The 15,787-nt window shown below is 35.4% G+C and overlaps 1 protein-coding gene across 1 annotated transcript in view; it reads left to right on the top strand.

Annotated features, from left to right (window-relative positions):
- The first annotated feature begins 834 nt into the window (after window positions 1–834).
- Window positions 835–15,787, top strand: part of LOC129951525 (A-kinase anchor protein 200) — a 236,264-nt gene continuing 221,311 nt past the window's right edge. Inside the window, exon 1 of the mRNA XM_056063724.1 lies at window positions 835–1,126. The gene's annotated coding sequence lies outside the window, so the exon portion shown is untranslated. The remainder of the gene's footprint in view (window positions 1,127–15,787) is intronic.

The raw sequence follows: 15,787 nt of genomic DNA, 5'->3' as shown, positions 1-15,787 counted from the left end.
ACTTTTGACATTTTTAATATGATAGATGTGTCAAAATTTACAATTAACTCCTCTCATTGGAATGCGTTAATTATCGGAATAAATACAACAGTGGGAGTCCAATTATTATACGTCATGTATGAAACCCATTTGAATTTCATATACATAGTTCATTTAGAAAAAGTATAGCAGTAAATTTCAAACTTACTAAAGTTACTAAAGTGTTTTGGCATCACTATTTTGTAGCAGTCATTTCTTCTTTTACTCTACTTCTTCTTGATTATTTATTCCCGACTCATTTTACTTTATCCACTCATTCATACCCAAAACTCACACAATCCCTATTTTCTCATTTTATTTACTTCGCACTCCTTTATCAGCCCTTTTCTCTTCAACGGATTTAATTTCAAAAATGTCTATAGCCATCTCTTTTTGGAAGCGAAACCGGTAATTAAACGCAAAAGTAAAACAAGGACACAAGGACTTCTGTGGAGTTCGCTTCTGCTTTTGTTCAAAAGAAAAATAAAACACTCAAAAATAAAACAAAAACAAACTCAACTCAAATTGGAGCCAGATTCATATTTTATTCTACCTCACGTCCTCACCACACCATTTCATCAGCTCTTCACTTCTTCAGCCTTCAGCCTCTAGCCAACTTTTAGCATTTTGCTGTTCTTGCAGACTTTTGTGTGCAATTTTTCTCCTCCTGCGTCGTGTGCGTTGCGTGCATCCAATATTCGTTTTTCGCCATCACCTCACCGTCACCGTCACCACACAATTTGCTTGTCCGTTTCGTTCTCTCCGTCTCCATCTTTACTCTATTCTATTGCTGTGTGGTGCTGTCCGTGCTGTCTACGCCGTTCCGTATTCCGTTAGTATGTCTGAAAGTTGAAGTCGTGCTGTGGTGAAGTTTATTTATCCGAGCGTGTTTTTTGAAAGTAATCATTTTTTCAATTCAAATTTGAAATAATTCCCCAAAAACAATTTGTTGTATAATTAAACCTTAGCAACTTATCGTCCCTTTGTGTTTCGTGTGTGAAGAACAAAAAAATAGAAAAATATTTAAGTTTTCTCGGACAGCCATTGAGGATTATCCCCGCCTTTGATCGCATCGAATACGATCCACAAAAAGAAACAAATATAAAAGGTGAGGTTTCTTGTTATTTTTTTAAAATGTTTTCCATTTATATTTATTTATGGTCTCCCTGCAAATTTGAAAATAATTAAAGGAATAAAAATAAAACAAAGGAATTTTATATTCTTCTTGGTTCATCTTCAATTCTTCATCGTTTGTCGTTGGTCGTTGGTCGTCCTCGTCGCCGTCTTCTCCACGTTATTTATCGTTACATTTTGCACATACATATTTTTTACCGGTTTTTCGCTTAACCAAACCATGTATGCAAGGCATGGCAAGTGCAGTGGAAGTGTGGTCTGTGGAAGCAGTGTGGAAGCGAAGCAAAAGCAACTTTTAGGTGGGGTGTGTAAGCGAATTCAGAATCAAGTCACAGTCCCAGTGAATTTCGCTTTCTTTTGGGATTTGGATTTTGTTTTGTGGATGATGAATAGGATTTTCAATCAAATTTATATTCAATTGCTTGAAATTATTTTCAAAACCTCTATAAACGTTTAAGTAAAGTAATCCATTCCATGTAGGCGTAGGATTTTGTTCCTTTACCATTCCCTTTCACACATCCATCCATATACCAAAACCGTATGCATAGTAAAAGAGCAGAGTGGGGGTAGAATTGGATTTGATGTCCTTTTTACTCATAACACACTCAATATCAGGCTATCCTGTTCGAAAAAGAGAATGGCTTGTTCGCCGTGTCGTTGTCGTTGTTGAAGTTGAAGTCGTTCGCAAAATAATGAGGTTGGAATGGATATGGAATTGAATTGGAAATTTACCTAGAAAATAAATGGAACCATGTTTGCATTTTGCAATTAAATAATTGTATGTATTTAGGAAAGATTATAGGAACTATAAGAATGATCATTAGGGGGAGAAACTTACTTTCTTTCTAAGGAAATGTATGCCGGTAGTATTGATGCAGATGCTTAGATTGGAGTCTTATAGTCAGATGATGGACCCAGCCCTTTTTCTTTTTTGCAGACATGTTGCTATGGCTATTGATTAGTTTTACAACACCATGTGATGGAGGGAGATAGTGTGTGTTTGTCTTCTTTTATAGTGAGTTGAAGTATTTTGTTCTTTTTATTAAATTTTGTTGCAAAACTAGTCGAATAATCCTTGAATTTTTGTTGGTAGGACAACATACCCTATAAGATAAAAGATTAGGCGAGGTTGAAACTTTTTGTGTGTAAAATTAATTTTTATGTTGTGTTTTTGGAAACATAAGGTACCACCAGCTACTCAATAAAGCTTCCTTTGCAAACAAAATGACAATTATGTAGGAAGGCACCTATTTATGAGAGGTAGGTATTTGGTGAGGGTGAATTTTTGCACTTGTCGTCTGTCGAATCTGTTTCAAGATGGGACGTAAGTTCGGCCACTTCCAGTAGCGGTAGTCGGACATTAACTCTTAAATTTAAGGATATGTATACTTGAATATCGTAAGAAAATATTAGTTAAATCTTAATTGTTTTTAAACGGTTGTAAATTTAGAAAGCAATCTGTGTTAGAAAATCTGGTAGTTGTCAATTGTTTGGTTTGTAGGTACCACGTTGTTTCAACAGAAAAATAGTGAAAGTAATCTACAAAAAAACGTTCTTAATAAAAAATTGACGAACAGTTACTTTTTACTTGCAACATATAAAAACTAATCGAAATCGAAAATTTAAATTTTATCGAAAACGATTGGGCCGACTTTCCATTACCGCAGCACGAATTCCCTTCTGATTATTTTTACAGATAGGTAGGGGTCTCACTAGAAGATGTTTTAAAAATTTAAGGCGGGGAAACACCTTTAAATCATAGAAAAAATTATTTTCTTTTTCGGGCTTAACCCTACTTTTTTTGTATTTCATTTTTTGAGCCTTAAACAAGTTTTTTTGAATTGATAACACGGCGTACTAACAGCTAGGCATGTAAGGGGGTCATGAAGCCCCCTGCAACCCTCTACTTGGGATCACTATAGGATTTGGGTGGATACAGTGGCTCCCAGCCAAAATGATGCACTATATTTCTTTGCTGAAAAATTTAAATAAATAGGGAACCTCTTCGAAATGAAAAGAAAACTATGCGTTATATTATTTATTAAGTTTATTCAATTGGTTGTTTTAACAAAAAATGAAGAGTTTTAACATTTTATAGCTTAACCAGTTATAATTAAATTTTTGTTTAGAAACAATGTCTCAGCTAAAATGATGCAATGTGTTAAGTTCCATAAAAAAAGCTGTTTAACAGTGGAAAAAAGTCGTAAAAACTCCTTAACATTTCGTCGGATACCATTTTTGCTTAAGCACCGACTACAGTCTCTTTGTCATTGATTTAACAAGGTTTGAGGTGTATTCCTAGGATATGTTGCCCCATTCTTCCAAAAGTGCCTTTTTTAGATCTTCCTTGGATGAAATCGCATGTTTTCGAATTTCGCGCTCCAGCTGCGACCATAAATTTTCGATGGCATTTAGGTCTGGCGACTGGGCAGGCGGTTGCATGACATGAGGGAAGTTCCAGATGATAACTGTTTTTGATGTTGAGTTTTTCAGCACTTTGCAACAAGTTTTGCTTCAAAATATCTAGATACATGTTTTTGTCCATATTACCTTCAATAAAAAAACACAGGTTTCCTGCGCCAGCAGAAGACATACAGCCCCACACCATAACATGCCCTCTACCGTGTTTCACTGTCCCACGCAAATTCTTTGACTGGAGCTCCGTATTTGGCTGCCTACAAACGTACCCCTTACCATCCGATCCGTGAAGATTAAATTTACTTTCATCATTAAATATTCTTAAAAAATTCCGTCCTTGTTAAGATGCTCACGAGCAAATTTGATGCTTTCTCTTTTGTATTTACTGCTGATGAAGGCCTTTTTTCGGGCACTCCTTCCATTAAAATCGGCATCCCTTAAGATCCGGCTTATTGTCTCAGCGCCGCACTTTTTATGTAAACATTTGTCTGCTTCTTGGGCTAATTTTGGTGCACTTAAGGTAGATATCTTCCTTTACTTTTCTTACAATCACTATCAGAAAATATTTTACCATTTCTGCAATTTTTCGTTGGCTTTTTCCATCTTTAAAATGTTTAATTATTAGTTCGGAGGTTTCAATACTCGTATGACTTCCCATTTGGAAAACACAAATTCGAAATAGGTATATAATTATTCGATAGAAACACGAATGAAATTAAAAATGAGCTGCTACTTCAATTTCGTTATGCAACAAAGTCAATACAGTATTCATTTTACCGTTAAAATTGAGTGCATCATTTAAGCTGAGACATTATTTCTAACTAAAATAATTATTATGGCTGGTTAAGCTATTAAAAATGTATAAATTCTCCATTTTTCGTTAAAACCATCATTGCAATAAACCTAATAAATAATATAACGAATAGTTTTCTTTTCTTTTTCATGCGGTTCCCTTTTTATTTATGTAAGTTTTTCAGCAAAACAAATATTTTTAACTTGCTTCACAAGGTAACCCCCTACAGAACCGTTATTTTATTTTTAAGCGTTATCAAAAACTAATCAACCGATTTTCTGCATAAGCTCTTATAATGTCTCAATAATAATTAATGATACAAAATGTCATTGTTTTTATTTTTGATCTAAAAAAAAATATTAAATTCCATATCTTGAAAATGTAGTACCCGTGGCATGATGGTTAGTGCGTTGGACTGTCATGCAAGGGGTCTTGGGTTCAATCCCTGCCTGTGCCACCTTAATTTAAAAAAATTAATTTTCGCGGGTACTGCCTCTTGCGAGGATTTGACAATTCCTTCAAGAGTAATTCTTGTCATGAAAAAGTGCTTTCTCAAATTAGCCGTTCGGATTCGGCATTAAATTGTAGGTCCCTTTCCATTCCTGACAACAGTACTCGCACACAGGAATGGTTGAGAGTTGTAAGTCACTAGGCCCTGGTTCACAACGGACTGTTGCGCCACCCCATTTGATTTGATATCTTGAAAATGGATATAGGTATATTTTTTACGAAATTAAAAGGTAAAATTTATATTAATAAGCTCTTAATAACTGCATAGGTACCTACTAAAAATATGTTCAAACTAAAATAGAAAAAATATAAACAATATACAAAGTTAATTTAAAAAAATAAACGCTCTAACGATTTTCGAAAAAGAAAATAATACATTAAGGTTTTTTGATTAATTAAATTTAATTTAAATTTTTAAATATGAACTTAATAAATCGGTTAAAAAAACGAACAGTTTTGCAATCACTCGTTTCTTATTTTTTATTTTAAGATGTACATTGTACATATGTAGATGTAATTTTATTTAAAATCTCGAAGTTCACATTTATAAACATGAATGTATTAAAACGTTTAAGAGCGTCTGCTCTTATTTCATAATAAGGTCTTGATTGCCGTTTTCTTATTTCAAACTACGAGTACGTATCAATCCTAGAGTCAATGGGTCATATGCAAAAAGATGAGTTCAAGCTCTTTATTCACTTGTCTGATAACTTTTTTAGAATGGTATGCAAATAAAATACAGATACCGAGATCAATCTCAAGCTGTGAGTTCGAACTAAAAGTGTTGAGATCGATCTCTCGACGAAAGCTCTATGTGAGAAAGTTCTAGTTTTGATATGCAAAACAATGACCAAACGCTCGATAGCATGAGATCGATCTCACAAATTGTTGATAAACAACTATAAAAATGGCCGAGTTTCTAAATAATTTTGTTACTGTTGGTGAAGATATTTCTGTCAATCAATCAATCCTATCTAAGGTGGTACAGCAAGTCGCAACAAAAATTGCAACCAGTGTAACTGATTGGATCATACTCCCACACATTTCCCACCACACTATCTATGGCTATGTGCAACGCGGATGAAAAATTTACCAGCATTGAAGTTTGCTGGCCAGGATCAGTCCACGACTCTAGTATTTTGAAAAATAGTTTCTTATTTAATCATATGAATAATAAATTCTTCAGCAATATTAATGAGAGATGAAGAGTATGGCCGTAGTTAAGTATACCATTTTCCTTCTTGACTCGACTGACCACACAGAAACTACTGTTTTAACTAGTGCAAGTGCATATAAAGAGCTTTGAGTCAGAACTGTAGAGAGTGAACTTCTTTTTTTTTGCATATGAAACTGAGTCCGAGTCCGAGGCTGCTGGATCGATCTCACATGCGAGTTCAAATCCCTGGCTCTGAGAACTTTCTCATCTTTTAGCACATGACCCAATAACCCACTTAAAGTTGATTGTTATCCATACCTATTGAGAAAAAATAAGCATTTAAAACTGCAATAAAATTAGTAATAAGGAAAAGCAAAAATTTGGTGCCCAAAAGATGGATTGTGACAAAATCGATTGCGCCAAAATGAATCCTATATAAAGCAATGTTCAGTAAAATGTTTGTTTTACAACTTTAAATATTTATTTTTAGTTTCATGAACAGGATGTTCCTGTTTATATCAAACTTCTAATTTAATGGCCTTAGTTTCCTGATTGCTATATAAACATTCATAGTAAAAACATTTCAGATCCCTGCTATTTCAATTTGTACCAATGGATTTTATTGATAACTATTACTGTCCCCCTAAAATGGTTCAGTAACGCCCACTGTAGACCAAACGTTATTGCCAGCCTTATAATCGGAACTGTCCAATTATGCAAACATTTTTCTCTATTTTGCAAAACTTGCGGAAAGGGATAGATTGATAGAGAAGCTTCATAGCAATTATGTTAGAGCCATTTTGTAGCATTGAGAATAAAGATTAGGTCTCTAATCTTTGTCTCAGATAGCTCATCATGTTCATGAAAGAATGCTTTTCCAAAGCATTTCATTCTGATGTTTGCCAAAGTAGCACATTTGCAGAGGAAATGGATTATGGTTTCACTTTCTCTTTGGTCACTACAGCTACGGCAAAAGGTGTTGTAAGAGATACCCAACTTCTCTGCATGAACTCCTATAGGCCAATGTCCGGTACAAACCGCAACAATCGTGGCTATGTCTTGCCTTGGCCTGCATAGAAGATCGTTTGTATGGGTTTTGTTATAGGTGGGCCATATCTTCCTAGATATAATGCAGCTGGGTAAATTGCTCCACCTTCCGTTTGATTCAGTTTGGTAGATAGAAAAGATTTTACCCTTTATAGCACCAAGAGGAATGTTAACCATTTCCGCAAGTGAGCTATGAAGGGCCGATCCTTGCCTGGCTAGCTCGTCAGCCCGTTCATTTCCCACGGTACCACTATGGCACGGAACCCAGATCAGGGTGACACCGAGGTTTATATTCAGGTTCGCAAGCTCATCGCGACATTGCTGGACCAATTTAGTTGAGGATATGGCCGAGTTAATGGCTTTGACAGCTGCCTGACTGTCTGTAAAGATAGCCACATTTCGGTTTTGGTTTGGGTTTTGTTTAAGTATCTTACATGCCTCCCTTATTGCCAGCAGTTCAGCCTGAAAAACGCTAGCAAAGTCAGGAAGCCTAAAGGATTTGGCTACATTTAGGGACTCAGAAAAGATCCCAGAACCAACTCCGCACTCCATCTTTGAGCCGTCAGTAAAGATGGTTGTGTCGAAACCTATCGACACGATGTCATCCTCCCAATCTTCTCTCGATGGGAAAATAACCTTAAAACCCTTACTAAGGCTCAAAGTAGGAGTGCAGTAGTCAGTGTCTACCGAGATAATATCTAAGGGGATTAAATTCGTTGTGTTGCTGTGACCATAAGGTTTTGACAACCAGCTGTTTGATTCCTTCAGCCTAATAGCGCTGCAGGAAACTATGTATTTAATAAAAAGGTCGATTGGTAGAAGATCCAAAATAACGTTTAAGGCGTCCGTTGAGCAATCACGCATGGCCCCTGTGGTGCCCACGCAAGCTGTTCTCTGAACCTTCTTTAGCTTATCAATATTATAGGCTTTGCTAAGAGCAGGCCACTACACAATCGACCCATATGTTAAGATTGGACGTACTACGGCTGTGTACGTCCATAAAATCATCTTCGACTGAAGTCCCCACTTTTTGCCGAAAGTTTTGCTGCAGGCGTAGAAGGCAACACAGGCCTTTTTACCCCGCACTTCAATATTTAGTTTCCAGATTAGTTTAGGGCCGAGTATAACTCCCAAATATTTTGCACTGGAAGACAATGATAAGATTTGACCGTTGAGTCGAGGTAGCGTGAAGGGCGGTACTTTAGTTTTGGTGGTAAAGAGCAACAGTAGGAGCTATAAATGTTTACTTAATTTGTTAGGTATTTGTAAAAAATTAAATAAATGCATGAATACATAATAACTACGTTTTATATTTTAATACAAAGTAATTTAATTATGAAATCTAAATAGGCAGTTAACTACCTTCCGTTTATAAAACGTTATGAATTAAATTTCCTTAACCGGAGCAAAAAGCTTCTAATTAGCAACTTGGGGTAAATCTACACAATACAAAATGGAATTATATATTAAGTTAGCATAATTTGGAGATGTTATGTATAGCTATTTAAATTCCTATTGCGGGTGTCGATCAACGATCTTACTGATAATTCCACAATAGAGATAAGAGACTTTACGACGTTGTGTAAACTTAATAATTGATTCAGCAACGTTATTGTCACTAATAATTCGTTCTTCTCAAATCTGATCTTTAAAAGCTACGAAAAGCAATATTTTCGACTAAGCTATGGTGTGCACTGTGCAGGCCTAACGACATTAGAAACGCTTCCACATCTCCTCAAATTTCTTCACAATTTTACGTAACGAGAAATTTATTTCATAAAATTGAAAACCACAAACATAGACTGCTTAGTCGCGACTTCAAATATGCTTCGAAGGGGAAGAATTTGAAAAGTATTAATAACTGTCATTTCCTATGATCTTATGATCATGACCCATCAAAATGTGATTCGCTTTGCTCAACAAACAGAACATACGAGTATAAGTTTCATTAGTCACTGAATCACAAGTATCATAAGGACAGAGGTATACAAACTTACTGATGAAGATTTTGTCTGTTTTGACATAAATTTTGATTAACATTCGAGAACGTTACATACATATTTAAATAAGTCTTTCAACATGTATTAAATATGAATTATCATATTTTGAAGATTAAAACCAATTTTATTACAAAAATTACTCATTCTTTACCTTAGCTTCGAGAGTACAAAATGACGGTAAATGCCTACAGAAAGATAACAATGCTCAAATATCGTTTCATCTTTATCCAAATATTTACAAAAAAAACTGAAATTTGTTAATAAATTAAATCAAATAAACATAAACTTGAAGTTAGCGTTATTCGCAAACTACAGTGGACGTCCAATATAACGAATGCCCGATATAGCGAATTTGCGATATAACGAACGCTTTTAAATTTTCCATTAACATCTCTAAATAACGAACGATGATAAAAATTTGCTATCCGATATAACGAACGCGTATATATATTGCCTTAGAATGATTTTTTTTCTTGCCATTGTGATCTGTGCATATATTTTTATGTCAACACATAAGTTTATTCTCGTACATATGTATGTGTGTGCGCCATAGGTTCAAAACTGTAACAAGCTTTCTGTTTTTCGTTTAGTCTTCTCATCGCCTACTAAAACATTTTTGTTAGAATTCTTATTTTTTGGTTTGTCTATCGCTATGCAGTTTTGATTTTTATGTACGGTCTTACACACACATATTCAATGACACGACGGCAAGATAATGTTAGCAGTTAAATAGTGTTCTTGTTGTTTAAAGTCTCGTCTCGTTGAAACGCTCCGTAATAATTTTGTAGATTTAGTTTTGTGTACAAAATATTAAAATGAATACAAAATCTCAACGTACTCGGCTTTCATTAAAGGACAAAGTCAAAATTATTGATGTGTGCAACAAAGGCGTTTCACTTAAGGAAATTTCAATAAAATTCCGTGTGCCAAAATCAACAATATGTGGGATTAAGAAAAGTCGCACAAAAATCTTGAAGAACTTGAACTTGCCAGCCAATGGCTCTCTACAACGTAAATCTATGCGAAAGGGAGAGTTTTCTAATATGGAAAATCGGCTGTACAAATGGTTTCTTAGACAAAGAGAGAAACACATTCCCATAACCATAAGTCGATCGATATAACGAACGCTCTCGATATAGAGAATGACCTCGAACATTATATCATTCGTTATACTGGACGTCCACTGTATGCGCATATTGTTCATTATTTCTTTTCTCTTTATAAATATTCTTATCTCCGCAACCTCCTCCCCCATTTTATCATTTTTCTTTTCGTTTTGTTTATCGTTCAAAAATTCCAAAAAATTAACATAAACTACTCAATGAATATGCTTAGAAGTGATTTTCTTATTTTTTTTTTCTTGTCACTGTCTTATGTTTTTGTTTACTGATTCCAATTCCGTTCCGACACCATCTCGAATCGCGGCCGCGCCGGCCGTTTTATGCGGTTAACTGAGTGCCAAAGATGGCTTTAGGGGGGTATACTTTTTGTATGATGAACAAAGTATCATAATAATATCAATTTAAACGAAATGAAAAAAAAAATCAATTGACTATAGAATGCGTGGGTAGGATAGGAAGCGGAAGGCGATATAAAAAGTAAGTGGATATCTTCAATAACCAAAATATTAGATGATGGATCAGCAATTTTTTGAGCATCTAATAGAAAAGACTATTTACTTATGTTGTGAATCGGTTTAAGTTCGTTTATAAATTACTTTTTTTGATCTTTGTCATCCGGTGGTATTTTGTTGAAAAGAATATTTAAACTTTGTTGAAACTTATGTTTTCTTTGTATCGTTTCTAGGAAAAAGTCTAAACGAAACTTTTAAGTTTATTACAAGCAAAAATCTCATGTGACTCTGATGGTTTAACAACTAATTCTACACTGCCCTCTCGCCCCTATGTTATATGGATGCGGTGTGTTGTGTTGTATATTCTCAGGAAAATTGATTTATATTTTGACATAAGTAGCTTATATAGTTAAGTAGAACAAGACCGATAATTTAATAAATTGATTGTTGATTGGAAACATTGGATTTTGAGATATGTTCCTAGATGTTTCAACGACATTTGTTGTGTGAGTTTACTGAAATGGAATATTGTATTGATTTTTGTTACCAACTAAATAAGTTTGAAAACATAACTCAAAGATAATTTTTATATGTACTTACTGGTTAAGTGGATATATAGGGTTATCCAAGTTTGAAAGTTATCCATTTTGCGGTTTTCATGATAATGCCTTTTTATTTTCAAGTTTGAAAGTTCACCCTACATCAGTTTTGTTTTTATATTATACGCGCACTAAAGAGGTTATGAATACCCTTATAATGATTAAACATTGTGCGAGCAATTAGGAAAGGAGGATAGGATTAGTAATTAGAAACCGATGCACATTGGTTTTGAATGTCTGCACATTGTAATGAATGGAAATATTGAGCCTAGTAAAGCATTCCACATTCGTGTAGTGCTGCTGAAGAAAGAATCTCTGTACTTAACAGTACCTCCGAAATTGGGCTCTACGGTAAACTGATAGGAATTCCTAGCAGTACAGGTATTAAGGTTGAATTACCGCAGTACAACCACGCCACGACGAGAAATTAAGCGGTCTGGAAGTGTCTCTTGCAATAAAGCCATATTCGCTCGAGTTGTGTGGCATGTGGCACCGAAACCACATATTCTCCAAGTCGTATTCATTAATGGCAGGCACTATAAATTCGGTTGTCATATGATCATAACGCTCCAAATTTACGATGAAAGTCGTTCCATCGTCGTTTTCGAAGAAATTAGGTCCAATCGCACCCCCGGACCAGAAAGGGCGTAACAAACAGTGACATTTTGTGGATGCAATGGTTTCTCTTCAATTACTTGAGGATTCTCAGAAACCCAAATACAACAATTTTGTTTATCAACATTCCCACCGAGTAAGAAATGCGCTTCGTCGCTTAAGAAAAATGTGTTCCCCATTCGATGTATCTACGACGTTGTGAATGGTCAGCTGGCTGCACGTGTTGTGTGAGCTCGACTTTATATGGATGAAGGTGTAGATCCAAATAGAAAATAAGCTATAATGTGCCATAAGACCATCCTTATTCCTGAGAACGACGAGGAATCGACACATTCGTGTCTTTGGCAACACTTTCACTTACAGCAGCGATATTTTCAGTTGTACGAGCGAAATGTTCATGCACAGGCCTTATAATATCAGTAACCAATACAGTCTCTTCAAGTTTCTTCACAATTTTGCCAATTGCTTGCGTAGTTGGACGATTATGTTATGTAAACCATAACCTCTAAAAGTACGATATGTGGCTGTGGCGGAATCACCATTTTTGTATAAGGTTTTAAATATTTGTATGGTTTGTGCGATAGTTAAGCGTTCCATTTTCGTAACTGTTTTCAACTGAAAAAAAATTATTCCAGTCATATACTTTTTAAACCGCACAATGGATAACCCGTAAGGCTCTTTTGTTCAAACAATAATCTTGTTATTTGAACATTTGTTTATTTACATATACACTGCCAATCACTAGGATGAGGCCACATATTTTTCAACCGATTTTCGTTCTTTATACCTGCTGGAAATTTCGTACCAATAAAAATTTACTACATTTGAGTAGGTAGATATTTTCTTTAAAAAAAGTAATAAAATTAAGGGGTTAAATAGAAAAAACAGTTGGAATTTCCCTACATTAATTAAAGAGCTACTTAAAAACAGTATGAAAAAGTGCGTCACTTGGATGAGGCCACATGAAAAATCTTATAAAATATAAAAAAAAATTAAGAAATGTTTACAGTTTTTGGTTTTCAAACATTTATTTATTAAGTTTTTCTCAATTAATAATGAGTATGCCCCCCATTTTTCGATATGACCTCTATTAGACGGTTTGGAATGGAATCATAAAGTTTTTTTAAATAGTCAAGTGAAATCTCGTCCCAGGCATCACGGATAGCTTCAATTAAGGAGTCCTTGTCTTAAAATTGTCTACCGCCTTCATAAACTTTTCGAGATAGCTCTGCCCATACGTTTTCGATTATGTTCAAGTCCGGTGAATAGGGTGGCCATGGCAAAAGCTCTACGTTTTCTGAAAAAATCCAGCTTTTGACAACCCTGGAAGTGTGGATGGGGGCATTGTCTTGTTGGAAAATCCAAGGCAGAGGTCCAAAAATATTTTTTATCTTCGGAAATGAGCGTTCCAAAAAGTATTTGTAGCTGTTTCCGTTCATTGTTAGAGAAAAAAACTCCAATTCGATTTTGCCATAGTAGGTGATAGCTCCCCACACCATAACACCTGATGTACGGCTGTGATGTCTTCCCAAAATTAGTTCCTCTTTTCTTAAATCATGGAAATAAAAGTTGTAACCATCGGGGCCGTCAAGGCTAAACTTTTTTTCATCCGAAAAGACGACGCGTTTCCATTGACTGCTCCAAGAGACATATTCTGTTGTAAAGTTCATTCGCAGCTCCTTGTGTACTTGCTTTAGAACAGGTTTCTTTTTGAGTTTTCTTCTCTGGATAGTACCATTTTTTCTTATTATCCTTCGGACTGTCGAAATACTGGCTGATACTCCGCTTTTGGACCTTATTTTAGTAGCTGATTGAGTAGAATTTGAAGCAATACGTAAAATTAACCGCTTTTCTCGGGATGTTGTTGCTTGGGCTGTGCGTCCTTTTTGGTTTTTTCCATAGTTTTGAGGATCAGCAAGATATTTGTTTACAACTGTCTTACTTCTGTTCAGCTTCCTTGCTATTTCTCGGCTTGAGAGTCCCATTTCCTTGAAAGCATCGATTTGTCCTCTTTCTGCTACTGTTAACGTCTTTCCGGAACCCATTTGTAGTTGAAATTTAATAAAAATAGTTTTGAAAAAAATTTGCTGATCTGAACTTCTACAACGAAATATTCGCAATGGCCTCATCCTAGTGACTCACTTTTTTATATCCTTTTTAGGTAGCTCATTCATTAATGTAGGGAAATTCCAACGGTCTTTTCTAATTAACCCTATAATTGTATCACTTTGTTTTAAGAAAATATGTACCTATTCTCATGTAGGCAAAATGGTAAAAATGGTCGTATTATGAGGGTCTGTCATGTCCACAAGCTTTAGCAGTATTTTGACCACGGGCTCTTTGAAAGTCTTCAGTGCCTACATAATGTTGATACCAAACGTACTCACTTATTATCTTTCTTTCTAAAGAACCGTAGTGAGATCCGCTCCATCAACTGAAGCCATATACTCTGAGGAATATCCTCTGCTTTCCTTGTTACCTTGACTATGGGTCGGCAACTTACATTTAGGTATACGATTCGCTGGAATATAAAACTAAATTTTATTTTTTCACCCAAAAACAAACAAAGAAATACAAAATCACCTCTCACTGTTCCTAAGCTGAAGATTCCTCGTGCCCGTAAATAGACTAAGAGGGGCAGCGATGTGTAAAAGTTATTGAAGTAAATTATGTGGTTACAAAACTCGGAAATTGTTTCTGATAACCGAACAACAACATTGGACGTTGCTCCTAGATCTGGCTTACCTGGTAAGATGATATTATCACCTGCACCATTGTGTACCTCAAAACGGTATGCAAATCCGTTCGAATCACAAATAACAAACAATTTGACACCTTACTTGTTCCGCTTCTTTGGCATATATTGACGAAGATGGTGTTCGTCAACACAAGGTTTTCCTGTTTTTGGGTTGGAATCGAACCGCTAGTTTAGTTTGTTTACAAGAGAACGTATTCAGAACAAGCGTTCAAAGCCAAGTTCACTTTTTTTTCTGGATTCATCTTGGAAACATAAAAACTCTTGATTGCAGCAAATCGTTCTACCGGCATGCACTTTTGAATCGAAGGAAAAGCATTTTTTCCCAGTAGCTCTCCATATTCGGATACCGGTATATCGACATGAACATCATTATACCAATATAATTTCTTATTTCTGCTACGGAAGTTTTGAAGCCAGAGTTTAAGTTTTCCGTCAACGCACAAAGATTTGTTTCCTCAGTTATGAGGTCAATTATTTCGTATTGAATAATTCCATCGGCGTTTTGAGGTTTCTTACACTCAATTGCAGTGATGCATTGCCACGAAACCCAACTTTATTGACGCGGATACTCATTGATCGTTTGCAACAGAATAATTTTGACAGCTTTTTTGAATCCTTAGTTATCGTACTAAGCCTACCAGTGAATCCTCCAGAAGAAGACTGCATTGTTGGCCCAGTATCCTCAATTAACGGTAGGGGTGATCTCGGCCTTTTGAATGATTTCACGACAGACTTTGAAATGCCAGAAGAAGTAAATGGCTCCAGTTCTTCAGAATCAACAATAAAATTTGAAGAAGCTACTGAATTTTCCATTTCAAATATTAAGTTTGACACTAAAGCCAAAACACTGAAGGCAGTCTTTAAACGGTCTTACTGGGGGTAGAGGGTCTACTAGAACATTGGAAAAAATCTACATTTTCATTTTTACATGCCTGTCTTAAACAACGGGAAATTGGCTCATTTAAGCCATAATTTACTCTGTGATGAGGAACACGGAACGTATCAAACGCTCTTAAAGTATACCCCGGACAATTAAAACAAACCTTACTTAGCAAAAATGGACAATCAATTTTAGAATTTATTAAGTCTCTAATAAACATTGCAACAAAATATTTTCGTCGAATTTCAAGACTTTGTAGTCCAAAAAGCAAACATCGAGCATCATA

This window comes from Eupeodes corollae, chromosome 3, assembly GCF_945859685.1.
Source record: "Eupeodes corollae chromosome 3, idEupCoro1.1, whole genome shotgun sequence".
NCBI lineage: Eukaryota > Metazoa > Arthropoda > Insecta > Diptera > Syrphidae > Eupeodes > Eupeodes corollae.
This window is presented reverse-complemented; position numbering and strand designations above follow the sequence as displayed.